General features: G+C 38.8%; 1 long non-coding RNA gene across 1 annotated transcript in view; it reads right to left on the bottom strand.

Moving 5' to 3' along the window:
- Positions 1 to 951: 951 nt before the first annotated feature.
- LOC129411278 (uncharacterized) overlaps positions 952 to 14,935 on the bottom strand; it is an 81,879-nt gene continuing 67,895 nt past the window's right edge. The window contains exon 3 of the long non-coding RNA XR_008633234.1: positions 952 to 1,087. This is a non-coding gene — a long non-coding RNA (uncharacterized LOC129411278). The remainder of the gene's footprint in view (positions 1,088 to 14,935) is intronic.

Below are 14,935 nucleotides of genomic sequence, written 5' to 3'. Positions count from 1 at the left end.
GGCACTGTCCGTGGAGTGAGCTGGATAAGGATATGACTGTAAAACACACGAGTTGCATCATTAGAAGTTTATTGGGAGGTTGTCCTCAAGTTATTGGTGTCTTTATTTTGTTTTTCAGATGCTAGTCCCAATTTCACTTCAAGAATATACATGTGTTGAATGTATTGTAGCATGCAGTAGTAGTTTGTGTATTAAGGGTTTAGCTGAGTGAAAATCATTATGTCTCTATCATAAATGTGGAAAAATCATTACATTAACTATTTTTACAAGCAGTGTATTCCAAAAATATTATTTGGCACCAGTCATAAGTCAGTTCTGGGTTAGCAGTTGCTATCAAGTAGGCTGTTAGATGGACATGTCATGATAGTGGTCAACAGTGGCTGTAGTTGTATCTTTAAGAAAGACACTGCATCCACACCACACCATATGAACACGATGAGTGAATGGCTGTTGGTCAGGGGGGCTGACATTGGCTCAGATTGGCAACTTCACTTCTATCTGCAGGGCAGCTGTGGCTACAGTAGTAGCTGAACACCAGTGGTTCTCAAAGTGGGGTTCAAGACTACTTATGTAATAACATCTCCTATGTTATACTATCTCAATAACACAATGGCCCTCATTTACGAAACTGCTGTTGCTATAACACTGTTTATTTTTTGTCAAAGTTTGCCAATCGTAAGTGTGTTTGCTAGTTAATTGAGGCTACGCTTTTAATTATCACCAGCAGCTCATTGCTTTAAATATAAAACAGCAGCATACATAACTTTGGACACACTCCCGGAGAAGAAGCCCAGAGCAGAAGCACTGACTTCGAGTAACAGAGGCACTCAACAGTGGTAAAGACGTGAGAAACACTCACCCTAGCATACTGTCTCTATGGTCTGGGGGACCTGGGAAGCAGTACGCAGTAGATCGGATCAAAGCGGTTCTCTCCCGCCCTCTCATGTGCCAGGTTCCGAGGTCCAAGCATCCAAGCGCAGATCCAGTCCATGAAGTCAGAGTGGCACCGTCTCCGCCCACTACGCAGTGGACTAGGTCTGGGCAGATTGGCCATCCTGTGCTCTGTGTCCTGGGGGTCCGGCTAGTTCTGAGGTGGAACAAAGATAGGAGTGAATTGCGGATCCAGTTTGGTCCGTTATATGTTGTTCTGAGTGGCCCGTCAGCGGCGCAACTGTGGCGCTGCTCACACAGAGGCACCTAACGCCACTCCCCACTCCAACTCATCTGAGCCTGACCTGAACTAGAGATGCTCTCCGCTGGTTCAGGCGAGTCTATTACAGTGATTTGGAAGTTGAATTAATAAATGACAAATGTATAATATTTTTAGGGTTAAGATTTGTTTTCTGCAAATCACACATTTTCTGCATTTTACAATGAGCCAAAGTCTTCTTTTTATATAATTCTTTATGATTTCTTCAGATAAATGTACATTTTGACATATTCCGTGAGCTCATGCTGTAAATCTCAAGGATGAGGCCACATAAAATGTGAATATTTCGAGACGTTTCATTCAAAATATTTTCACCCACCACATTTATCAGTTGCTGCTCATGTGTACGTCAGGATCAGAATTCTGCTCTTTTTGATGGAACGAATTACACCAAATCCATAATCCAAATCCATAAAATAATCCAAATCCATAATCTTTCATCCACTGTTGGTTACAAACATGGTTTGAATTTCTGTATTTTATTGGAATACCATTGTAGAGATGATAGGGAGTTCTTGGGACATGTTAAGATAAGGCATCCCTGACCTCAAAACCTTTGAGAACCCCTGACTTACCACTACTAAGTGTGTAGTGAATGAATGCAAAGTAAATGGTTTGGGTATCTTGAAAATTAGTTGTAGTAGTGTGTATGTATAATGTAAGAACAAGGGGGCAGGAAAATGTTTAAAATAAATGCATAAACATGGGTAATGGAAACACAGGTCAATATAATATGGATATTTACACCTCCCAAATGTCCCAGAAACCTTAACCTACCAGTGTAATGACCTGCAACATACAATAATACAATACAATTAAAGGTCTTTCTTATGCTGAATTTGCTTATGTGAGCTTTTAGCTGTGTTATAAAGTTGATACCTCATATCTGCAGTTGTGTTTTGTTTCATCCACAGGTTTGAGTAATCCTGGTTTATTAGTCTGTCCAAAGCTCAAAATGATCTGTTCCACTTGTGAAACGGTCGATTTTAAGTTAACAGTTGAAAAGAGAGTGTACGGACATGACATCACAAGGTGGAACAGTGTTTATTGCTTGTGTTCTTCTCTTCTGTGTGAGACAAGAGCTGTGCCTAAATATGTAGGATTTGAGTGTTAAACATGTGTGAATGAATCAAAAGACAATTCCAGTTATGCGTTTGATGAGGAAACATTATAACATAAATCAGAAAACAGCATAATATGGGCCCTTTAAAATATTTTGACATTTAGATCAGTCTTACTCTTACTCACAGTGGGGACTATATATAGCAAGCGCTGCTGCTGAGACTGCATCACAATTTCAGATTTAATATTCATGTCGCATGTAGAACAGATCACTTCATTAATCTCCTGTCATAAGGGTTTAAAGAAGCAATTAGAGTTAATTATGAACAATTAAAAATGCTAAGAAATGATATTAAAACATACTACTTCTTACCTAATTATATTCCATGGAAAAGTCTATGGAAATATTCTCTGCAAATATTAATATTCGTTTTTGTCACTTAGATTAAAAACATTTCCTCTCATGCGTTAAGCCAAATGGTGAATGCCGGGGGCCACTATCGGCATAATGAAATATCCACATGTTCTACTAATTTGCCTTTATTGCACTACCAAAATTCATTGTTGCGTGAAAAATAATAAACATGGAATATCATTATGTGACTACAGCAAAAACCTCCTCCTGTCTGAGTGTGGACTGTTCATGGATTTCAAATTATGTGTCAGTAAAGTTGGCTGTGAATGTTACCAAAGTATGTAGAATGTAGGAGGAAAAATGCATGAAAAAAATGACTTTGCTGTTGCAAACACAGACCATCCTGTAGGCAAGAATGCGTTTGGAGGTTCATGATGTAACCTATAAAACAATGCAATAATTCAAAATCATGTGAAATCCTAAAAATATATCAGTTTAATGCCATACTGTGAAACAATCTAAAGAATATTATAACATCTCCATGGAGACAAATTACACTGGGCAACTATAAAAGTCCATTCAGATCAGAGTGTCAAGGCATCCAGTTTACATGCAAAGTCTATATGGACACATGTCCAGGGCGTCCAGTGTTTTTGTGGCGCATCTTCGGGCGTCAGCGCAACGAGAATCTGGTGTCGACACAGTGCGTCTTGAGTGTTTAGGCGTCAACCCTCTGGATGCGCATCCTGGGCCCAACCAGAGACAACTATCCAGTGCTGTATAGTAAATATATACACAACGCAACTGCAGAGCCGATCACCAGGACTAAACCAGGACTGGACCAGAACTAAAACCAGGACTGAACCAGGACTGGGCCAGCATCATTAGCATGTCATTAGCAGAGTATACATGCCTCAGCCGCTGAGGCGATCACCTCCGCTAATGGGTTTTATGTAATACATACAATAAAGCCGGGGGGCATCTAAACTCAAATGCAAACATGTCCAGCTAGAGGTGTCCAGCGCATTTTTAGATGCTCCAGACTTAACAGACCTTGATGATGGCTAAAATGCAAAGGACCTAATGTATGTCGTACCAAGTCTCAAGGCGTTCGAGGAACCACTCAACCATTCGCACACGCTTTCATACATCAGCCTCCACAGACACTGGGGGCGCGGTGGGTCTAATGTTTTGACAAAGGACAGAACAACAGCATTCATCTGTGGGAGCTGGAATCATACCGCCAACCTGTGGGTTTGCGGATCTGACCACTCTCACAATGATATTTATGTCAAGAGCGGGATTCAAACCACCAATCTTCGGATCAGTTGACAAACACTCTACCAGCTAAGCTACTGTCTAGATAAACATAAATAAACGCATAGATAAACATTACACTGTGATTTTAACCAGACACATGGAAAACAAAACTAGTTAATTAGTTTGCAGCGGTCTAAAGGTATTCTGCACATTATGAGCATCCAAATTATTTATAAGCACATTTCACAACTTTCAGAGGCCAGAGTGGAGTTTATCCATCAGAGTAATCCTAACAACTAGCATGCAAACCGTGCACTTCCTGGTTATCAGACAATAAAACTCTTTATGATTAGATTCAGACAGAACACAGTGGACTTATTTTAACCTCAAGAGGTGTTAACATATTTTATCTGTGCTTTGCTCAAATACAAGAAATCAGGGCCTTTAATGATATTAGTGTGGAGAAGCTCGGATTTTAAATGAAAACCTGTTTGCCAACTTTTTCTTAACAAGCCATTCAATAACACTCTGAAATAAGTGGCTATGCAGATGTGGTATTGACTGGAGCCTTGATCAAGTCTTTTAGCGGTTTCTCCTCAATCGACTTTCAATCCACACTTTTCAACGGGGGCTAACGCTAACGGTAAACGCCGTCAGCGGCACTGGTTACTGCATGTTCCTAATTGCTTTATTTTTAACAGACTTTGCCGATGGTATGCACTTTTTTTTCTGTCCGTGGAGAATGCACGCGTGTGGTCTGATGCATTGTGGGTAAGTGTGTCCCCCGGCATGCATGGATTTGTGTTACTGGGTTGGTGTGAATGTAGCAGACCAGAGACCAGAGGGTATATGATTTATAACTTTTTTTTGGTTCTTTGCTATTTACTCAGTGCTTCTTCGTGTATATGTGCATAGATATCAAAACAAGAATACATGAAAAGAAATAATAATAAAACTAAGATAAGAAATATATAACAAAAAAAGGAGGCAGCCGGGTTGCACATTAATACACAATTTCAGTATATGTTTTTTATTTTTTCCCAGTTTATTTGTATATATGTGAATTCTCTTACACCCCTCGGTAATGTGTTTGACAGAATGGAAACCACAGAAGACGCCCGAACCAAAGATAGACATTTTTTGCATGTAACTCCACAATTTAAGTGCATAAATTACCACCTCATAAGACAAGTTGATTGTAGCATGTGGACAATAACAGGGTCTGTTCAGCCAGTGCACTGCATAGAGGAAAACAGTTGTCATTACTGGATAGAAGCAGCAAAATTATTTATGAAACAAAAATGAGGGTAGAGGGTCGCAGGTCTTTGACAGAAAATTCACGCGTGTTTGGAGAAGAAATCAGCAGAATTTGTTCCTTAAAGTCTTTTGTAAAGAAAAGAAAACACTAATTTACACAAAACAAGTAGCCAAATTACAGTTGTTGCCAAAAAGACACTGATTTGATGATTATAGGTCCTATAATACACAAAATTGACTCTTGTGTGCTTCAAGCCATGTTCGAATGATGTTACGTCAACAAAAACATACATGGGTTTGTGTTTTGTTTCATTCACACGTTGATTATGGGAACTCAGATGATTATGTATCTTTTCTGAGACCACATAAATGCAGCATAACACCTGAAGCTAACTGCCTCAACTGATGTGAAAGATGGAAACAAGATCTCTACTATAGATCTGACCACTCAACCATTGATGTATATGTCAAGAACGGGATTCGAACCGCCAACCTTCGGATCAGTGGACAAACGCTTTACCAGCTGAGGCCTTGTGATGTCATGAAACTGTAGATTTCAAGTTAACAGCTATATTTTAACTTTTTTCAGTAGAAATGGGCAATTCCAGCGCTGCGATTATCCAAATGGTTCTTGTGAGGGTGTGCTGGCTTTCAAAAACACAGTGGAGCACTTCCATATGACAACAGTGTTTTCTTTTTGAGAGAAGAACTCAGCCTAAATATGCTAGGTTTATGTGTGAAACATGTGGGAATAAACAAAACACAACTCCAGGCCTGTTTTTGACGAGGAAACAATATTATAAGACAGATCCGAAAATAGTGTAAAATAGGCCTTTGATATTTTTACATTCTTCTCTAATACGATAACATGCTCGCATCCCTAACACAAGAGCAGCCTATTCATCCATTTGAAACTTACCAAACAAATAATGTCTCACCTCCCTAAGTCCATGATGAAGGTTCGATGGTATCTGAGTAATCATCATCATAATGGACTGTTTTTCCAGGCTTTTATTAAAGTGAAAAATAGCTCTGTGTTGTCTTCCTGCTTTTCAGGAGAGGTTTGTTTTTCTCACCAGTGTCCTGATCAAAACTATATTTGTTCATGAGTGTTCGACAGGCTGACTCACGCATTAACCAGTGTCTCTTTCCGTGAAATGTCTTTTTTGAAATGCTACTGGGTTAGGTTCCATGTTGTTTGGTAAAAGGATCAATATGAAGAATGTTACATGAATGCTCTAATACGAAAAATAGATCCTTATCATATCAGCTTTTATGAGGTATTCTATGCTGCCATACCAAGACTTTTAAGAACTTTGTAACCTCAAACTGGACTAAACATAACAAAATAGCTGACTGTTATGCACTTTAATGCTGACATGCCCTTTATACTGTTGCTATGACTGCTACTGTTTATTTACCTGACCAGCCAGAACCACATGCTTTGACAAATCTTTACACAGACAAGTGGACCTGGTGCCAAATCCCGTTTTCCACATTTCAGAGGGCGTGACTGACAGGAGGATTAACCAATCAGAGAGACGTATCCTCTGTTCATGTCAAGAGAAAAGAAAACAACATAAAATTACTGAGATACAGCATGGGATCAACAATCAAAGCACCAAACCATTTTTTCAGGTATAAGAAGTTATAGATTTTGTTCTGAATGTTACGAGAATTTTCAAGAGATGTCTTCTGCATTTGAGGGAGAGACAATACAAATTAGCAGCTGTGGTCGGACCATCTCAAGTTTGGATGGAGGTTTTTCACACTCTGTGGTCTGGATTCGAACAGAATGTAGAAGGGACTGGCTGGTCAGGCTATCTTGCAAAAATTTATACAGAGGTTAATTGTGGGGTTATTGGATGGGGTCTTTGGCATTGCACTTAACATCAAAACTATGCAGTGTATGAGGCTCTGAACATAATTTTGTTGTTTTCTACGACAATGATAATAAATCTTGAATCTTCAAAAGCAAAGTTCAGTTCTGTAGTCTGTATAAGGTCTTGTCTGCTTGCATTTTTGTAAATAATTAAACTTAATAATAGGGATGTAATAATATTCGATATAATAGCGAATCTTCCAATATTGGTCACACAATTCGATACACGTGTCGATATGCACGTGTTCCTCCATGCACTCTGTGTTGTCATTTATTTAAGTCCAAAAGGAAAACGGTTATCACAGTTTCCTCCTCAGATGCAGCAGAAAACAGCTCCATAGGGACTTAGAGCTGAAATATTCTAACAGGTGGATTTTATCTTTCAGTCACTTTTTATTTTATGTTGACAGACCAAGGAATGACAAGGAAATGAACTTTTAAATACTTTAGAATCACTTTTGAAGAGTAGAGTGGCTATATTATAAAATATAAAATAGCCTAAGAAAGCTCTATTCTTATTTTCACTGAATAGAAATGCTGAGCTGTAAAACATTTAACCAAATGAACTAAAACACTTCACATATAAAGTACAACTGTACAGTAGTTCTACTGTAAAGTATTGTATGTAATGTATGTAATGCTTCATTAACATCATAGTGTTATTACATTATACTCATTAGCAGAAAAAAATTACATGACATTTTTTTTTTATCTTAAAATGTATTGAAATTGAATCCATATCGTGACCCGTGTATTGAGATCCATATCGAATTGTGGGAAAGCATTGTTCCATCCCTACTTAACGATAATAAATATATTATACTTAAAGGTGCAATTTATAACTTTTCCAGTGGAGGATTCGCCATGTGCTTGTCTTCATGGAGATGTCATTGCTTAACCTGGAATGTTCTGCAATATGGCATTAAACTTAACTATGTCCAGGGAGACAAGTTAAAGTTCAGTTCAGTTCTGTGGGGAGGCAGCATAGTAAGAATGGACATTTTTTCGATACATCTTTGGACAATAAATAAATGCATAACATAAAACTGAGTAAATGCAAGATAGTTCCAACTAATATAATAGTGTGTATCATTCCAGGTTTAGCAATAACATCTCCATGACAACAAGGATGACAAGCAGGTACCAGACCCTCCAACAGAAAGGGGAGTGTGTGAACTCAGTGTTTACGGAAGGAGCCTAAACATGGATGCCAGGATTGAGCACCTGGTGATTTTAAAGTTGCTGTCGTACTGGAGCCAGAACATGTATAGTTTATTTGTTTTAAGGAGGAGATTGAGAAGGAGAAGGACACGGTTTTTGGTCATGGTGTTTTGTGGGGCAATGGCAGCAACGTCTGTAGAAAGGAACATGTGGGTGCAGAGACGTAGCCAAGAGTGGTGGAATTGCGATGTGCTTCACTGCTTCACTCACACAGAGTACATACATAATTTTTGCAGGACGAGAAGAACTTTGTGTACATTTGTGAGCACCTACCTACAGTCCCTGACAAAAGTCTTGTCGCTTATCCATTTTGTAGAAACAAAAGCTTATAACCTGACTTTAAATTAATCGATTGGTTTTAGAAATGTCTCATATGAAAACTAAAACCCTCCCAAATTATGCTCAATATACTAAAATAAATTTGCTTCACTGAAGAAAGATTGATCATTTGATAAACACAGAAAGGTCAGATTTTGGCAAGACAAAAGTCTTGTCGCCTTGTCATATGATGCACCCAATCCTAGATTACAGCCTCACCTGTGATCAGTTACTGATCAATCAATTAGTGGGTGTGTATAAAAAGAACCCCAGCACACCAGACCTTCACATCAACTGCAACTTGACCTCTGACAACATGCCTAAGATCCACCCTGAGACCAAAGCGTTAATTATCAAGAGGCTGAAGACCAGATCCACTGCTGAGGTGGTGACACCTTCAATGTGTCTCAGCGTCAAGTACAAAGAATAAGAAAAAGATCTGAAATAACTTGAGATGTTTTTGACAAGCCCAGGTCCGGCAGACCCCGCAAGACAACTGCTCAGGAGGACGGTTTGTTGATTCGAAAATCCAAGGCCAGCCCCTTTTCCACTGCAGCAGAGCTCCACCAGGCCTGGTCACCTCAAGTCCCTGTGTCAACCACAACAGTTTGTAGAATTCTGTCTGGAAATGGCCTCCATGATCGAATCAGTGCACAGAAACCAGCACTAAACAAAAGGCAATTAAAAAACCGTGTGGCATTTGCCAAGTCCCACAGCCTGCTAAAAGGATGGACACTGGAAAAGTGGCAGAAGGTGGATTTCTCAGATGAATCCTCGGTTGAATTACATCACAGCCGCCGCAAATATTGCAGGAGACCTACTGGAGCCCAGATGGATCCAAGATTCACCCAGAAAACAGTTAAGTTTGGTGGCGGAAAAATCCTGGTCTGTGTTCCATCCAGTATGGGAGTGTGCGAGACATTTGCAGGGTGGAAGGCAAATATCAATAACCTAAAATATCAAGAAGTATTAGCTACCTCTTACATTCCCAACCATAAAAGGGGTCAAATTTTGCAGCAGGATGGTGCTCCATCACATACTTCTATCTCTACATCAAAGTTTCTCAAGGCGAAGAAGATCAAGGTGCTCCAGGACTGGCCAGCCCCGTCACCAGACATGAACATCATTGAGCATGTCTGGGGTAGAATGAAAGAGGAAGCATGGAAGGCAAAACCAATCCAAAACCAAAGAATCTTGATGAACTCTGGGAGGCATGTAAGAGGCTTTCTTTGCTATTCCTGATGACTTCATCAACAAATTGTATGAATCATTGTGGAACCGCATGGATGCGTCCTTCAAGCTCATGGAAGTCATACAAGATATTAAATATGGATCTCACAGCACCACTACTTAATTCACTGACGTTATGCAGCATATTTTGAAGTATTTTATTTGTAATGTAAATTATTTGTTCAATTTTCTGTAGGCGACAAAACTTTTGTCTTGCCAAAATCTGACCTTTCTGTGTTCATTAAATGATCAATCTTTCTTCAGTGAAGCAAATTTATTTTAGTATATCGAGCATAATTTGGGAGGGTTTTAGCTTTCATATGAGACATTTCTAAAACCAATTGATTAATTTAAAGTCAGATTATAAGCTTTTGTTTCTACAAAATGGATAAGCGACAAGAGTTTTGTCAGGGACTGTATACCAGTCTTGAGGAAGGAAATACTTATTGATGACGTGTAGGTGGGATGAATGCGGCCTGGCCATTCAGACTGAAGTCGCGTGTCAAAAGATTGGATATGTATCGGTTTTAGGACCACATATCCAAGTGGCCTGGGTCACATTTGAAAAAATCAGATCTGTGTCATTCAGACTGTCATTAAAAAAATCATATACAGGTTGTATAGGGGCAAAAAAAATCGGATTTGGGTCACTTCAGGCTGCAGTCTGAACATATTCATTTGTGATTGTTGTCATTTATACTTTGTCAGAATTAATATAGAGGTTTATTAATTTGACTTCAGTGGTTTTAGAAAAGTAAACTGTGCATTTCTACTGGACCAATCAACCGGGGGAGAATTTTTTCACATGTCTTCTTTCTTTAACCCAACAGTCAAGATGGTTCTGGTTTGTGGATGGTTGTTTTGGAAGACTACTGACATGTCTTTAAAACTACATCAACTGACAGCTCGTGCTAAAAATGCTTATTTTTAAAAATATTATATGTTTTGCCACATGTTTTCTAGATTTGGAGAAGTCTATATTTAAAGCTGTCTTCACATATCTGTCATGTTTTCTCTGCACCTGTTTTTCCCAAACCAAGGACCACCAGACAGCTTTCTCAAAATAGAACACAATGAGAAAGCTGAATGCCTCTAGCCAGGTTAGAAATTAAATGAATTCAGCCAACAATTGAAAGACTATTGATATTTTGCAGCTGATGTCATCCACCTTCCCTGGGGGTGTGAAGCTAACTGAAAGCACTAGCTACTCTGTTCGAAGCGGTGTTACTTCAAATTAGACTTAATCTGAACTTTATTTTAACACAATCTGACCAGAAAGAGCTGATTTGGTTGGAAATACAAGTGAGATGATTTGTGATAAACAAGTCTTTCACAGATAACACCTTAAACAGGATAAAAAAAATGCTCGGATTGATCACAGGCTTCTGAAAATGTACAATTTATATTTTTCTTGAGTTAAGTTTTGAGTTTTAGACCATCTTAAAACCAGGGATCCCACTCTTTTTCACCGACAAAATTTCTAAACTTTTCCATGACATTTTCATGACCTAAAGTGAATTTTCCATGACTTTATGGCACCCTGCATGTGTAGAATTCATCATACTTGTAGAGCTAAATATGAAATGTCAACCCTTTCCACTCACCTTATGGTTTGGTATTAGTTTTTTAACATTCAAAATACTGTCAGTGCATTTATTGTCATCTTTTTTAAACAAAAGTCGCATATGTTCAGAAATAATCATAATAGCCTAATGATAACTTGTAGTTGAGTGAAAGAGATACTAACATTCCATATCTTTTCCAGGCTTAGAAAATGACATTTTCAATTTCCATGACTTTTCCAGGCTAATGTGATGTGAGCATTGTGTCACCATGGAAACAGCTGAACTTTCCACCAATGAAAATGCATTATAAAACACCCCCAGCGTGATGTCACGGCAAAGTATCAATATTTCACCTAACAGCTGTGGCACACCATATTCCAGAGAGGATCAAATTAGTTTATTCCAAAGCTCCTCATCTAAACCCACTTTTTCCCCCACCCTGAAAACCCCAGTATTTGTGTTAGCGCATTTCAACAGGGAATCCCTTTTCTCATTTTCTAATACTAGATTGTCTCCAGCAGAGGCCACATTGTGATGAACTGAAATGCGCCCTGTTCGAGATGGTCCGCCATGATACCCACTACTCCTGACCTTGGCCTTTCCCCGCAATCTGAAATATATATATATACAGATATCACATTGAAATAGAATCCATGGTGCTGAAAACCATTTTGCAGCTGCTAAGGACTACTGTATAGAGATAAACAGTAAAGATTGAGATGGCTTATTGTATAAAAGTGTGTATTTTTCTTCCATGTCTGTCTGTAACTGAAAAGAAGTTGCAGCACAGCCTAAAACAACATTTAGTGTAAGTTTGGTTGACCCCTGAAAGCTTGTCTCGCTCCACGTAATATTTGGACAGCCTAGTTCAATTTAGCGCGTCATATCTCCATCTGCCTTGCTGTTTATCCACCTCGAATGGGAATTGAAAAGTGAGGTAGGCCAGCTGTATGCGTTTAGAGCACCGGTAGTAGCGGACATGGCTGATCCCCCCTTTGCGTTGGCCTTGTTACCGTGCCAACGTGTCCCCTCCATTCACCAAACCTGGATCTCGTAGCTGTCGTCTGGCAACTTGATTCACGAGCTGATGCCAAGATCATGAATGCTTCAAATTGGGTGGAAAAAACTGTAAATAAAACACACATGGGGCTTTTCATAGCAACGGTAGAGCTGTTGACATCCTGTACCTGTTCTGTTTAATCAAATAAGGGCCAGTGGTCATGTTTGTAATGGTGACGTTTAATGGTTGTATGCTGTTGTGAGTCTTTCTTCACTTGTCAGGCTTGCAAAACATCTTTTTATTTAGTCTATATATTTTATTAAGAGTTTCTGGAATACAGTTTTCTGTCTTATTTCTCATAGCAACAATTTGTATTACTTGTCTTACTATATTTAATACTAGTCACACTGTTTTTTCATGGTTTGGGTGGTCCTGCCACTTATAATCTGGTGTGAATTTTCACAATGACAGCTGCAAGAAGGTGCTCTAGGCTTGTGTACTCCTGTGCCACTGTCACTTCGCACTCTACTGCACATGTCGACTGCATAAGAAAGAGAAAGAGCCACTGTCCTGTCATTTATCATGTCAATCAATCGCACCATTACATCTGTACCACTGAAAATTTAAATAAACAAAGACAACCGAAACCTGTCAAGATTCAGAAAGGTCGGAATAATTACCTCCGCCAAGGAGGTTATGTTTTTGTCGGTGTTTGTCTGTTTGTTTGTTTGTCTGTTAGCAACATAACTCAAAAAGTTATGGACAGATTTTGATGAAATTTTCAGGATTTGTTGGAAATGTGAAAAGGAAGAACTGATTTCATTTTGGGGGTGATCCGGAAGAAATCTTGGATTCTGGATCACTTTGAAATTTTAGTTAACATTGTGGTAAATGGGGCCAAAAATTTTGTTTCTCAATATCTCGGTTAATTATTGACCAAACCCCATGAAATTTGACTCAGGGATGGACAATGGGATCCTCTTTCATATTCCAAAGGCTGATCCGGATCTGATCCAGAAGACTGATTTTATCGCAATTTATATAAAAAATGGGGGTAGTCCTTGGCGGAGGTCTGCGCTCTCTGAGTGCTTTTCTAGTTATTACTATAACTTGCCTGTCAAAATGAAATGTCGGTTCCTGGTCTCTGATTTAGTAAAATATATTTCCCCAAAAAGTATGACTTACTGCCCGGAATGACTTATATATGTTTTTTTTTTTTTTTTTCTTCTTCATTACGCATTTTTTGGCTGGTGCGACTTATTTTCCGGAGCGACTTGAAGTCTGAAAAATATGGTACATACAGTATACATTTATATAATCATGACTTTTTTTTTTTTTTTTTTTTATACCAGTTTCTTGCTATATTTTCTACTTATTTGGAATTTATTGTTGCCATTTACATTGTTGCTCTTTGTTATTATATTATATTGTGACATGTGAGCTACTGTGCCCAAATAATTTCCCTTCCGGATCAGTAAAGTTTGTCAAAGTCCTGCATCAATGTTAGACTTAAGACAAACAGTATTGATCCAAAAGGGAAATAAAAAAAAAACAAAAAACTCATATGAGACTCTTTTCTATCTAGTCTATTTTATTGTAAAAGCAGATCTTGTGTCAAATTTAGACCATTGTGAGCTATCTGCTCTTATCTACATTGAATTAGGAAGCGTTTTATTGTCTGAGAACCAGGAAGTGCACTGTTAGCATGCTTATTATTGGTAGCTTTACCACGACTCTGCTCTGGTCTCTGAAAGTTGTGAAAAGTGCTTAAAAAAAACTTATTGCGGTGAATGATTAGGATGCTAGGAATACATTAGGAAAGTCAGGACTGCTGAAAGCTGAGCTGATTCTGGTTTTCACATTTTTAAGAAAGTAAAAATGTCTTTCCGTATGAAAAAAAGGACTGTCTGTAGGGAATGCGTCTCTCAGTGGGCCTGGTAACGCCTTGGGGTCCCCCTGGAGGAGTTGGAGTGAAGATAGTTCCTGCTCAAACAGCTGCCCAGGATAAGAGGAAGACAGTTTCCTTAAAGAGTGATTGAAACTAGACATCTTTAGAACTACTTTATGTGGAAACAAATGAGCCCAAGCAAACTACTATATTACCGGAATGATCTGGAGTGACATTTAAAGAGCACTGCACATAGACTCACAAGCAGATCCTTGGTGATAATACACTATTCAGAGTCAAACTAAATGAAAGCAATCTTTTCCAGACCTGCACTCTTCAAGTACATCTAATTAACAACATATCTGGGAGTTGTAATTTCTCTCTTTGTGTAATGGTTTTCTTCTTCTGTTATTTCTAAATTGTTTTACAAAGGTGTCTAAAATGCACGTATTGAAATAAATGACTTGACTGACTTGACCTGCGCTGTCACACACAATAAGGCCTGTTTCTGTTCCAGATGACACAGGCGTTACAAACTCGCCAAATCATGACGAGGGAAGGCAAACAAATCTGCTGCAGACTCCAAGGCCGGCACTCAAGGTTTTCCATCAGGCAGCGGATACAACATTAAATCCAGGACTCAACTCTCCATGGAGCAACAGTGCAGTTCTCATTTTAAATATTCAC

The sequence above is a fragment of the Boleophthalmus pectinirostris genome, unplaced genomic scaffold (assembly GCF_026225935.1).
Source record: "Boleophthalmus pectinirostris isolate CB_2022bp ecotype Guang Dong unplaced genomic scaffold, ASM2622593v1 HiC_scaffold_4, whole genome shotgun sequence".
NCBI classification, from domain to species: domain Eukaryota; kingdom Metazoa; phylum Chordata; class Actinopteri; order Gobiiformes; family Gobiidae; genus Boleophthalmus; species Boleophthalmus pectinirostris.
The sequence above is the reverse complement of the archived record's forward strand: the minus strand, read 5'-3'. Positions and strand labels throughout refer to the sequence as shown.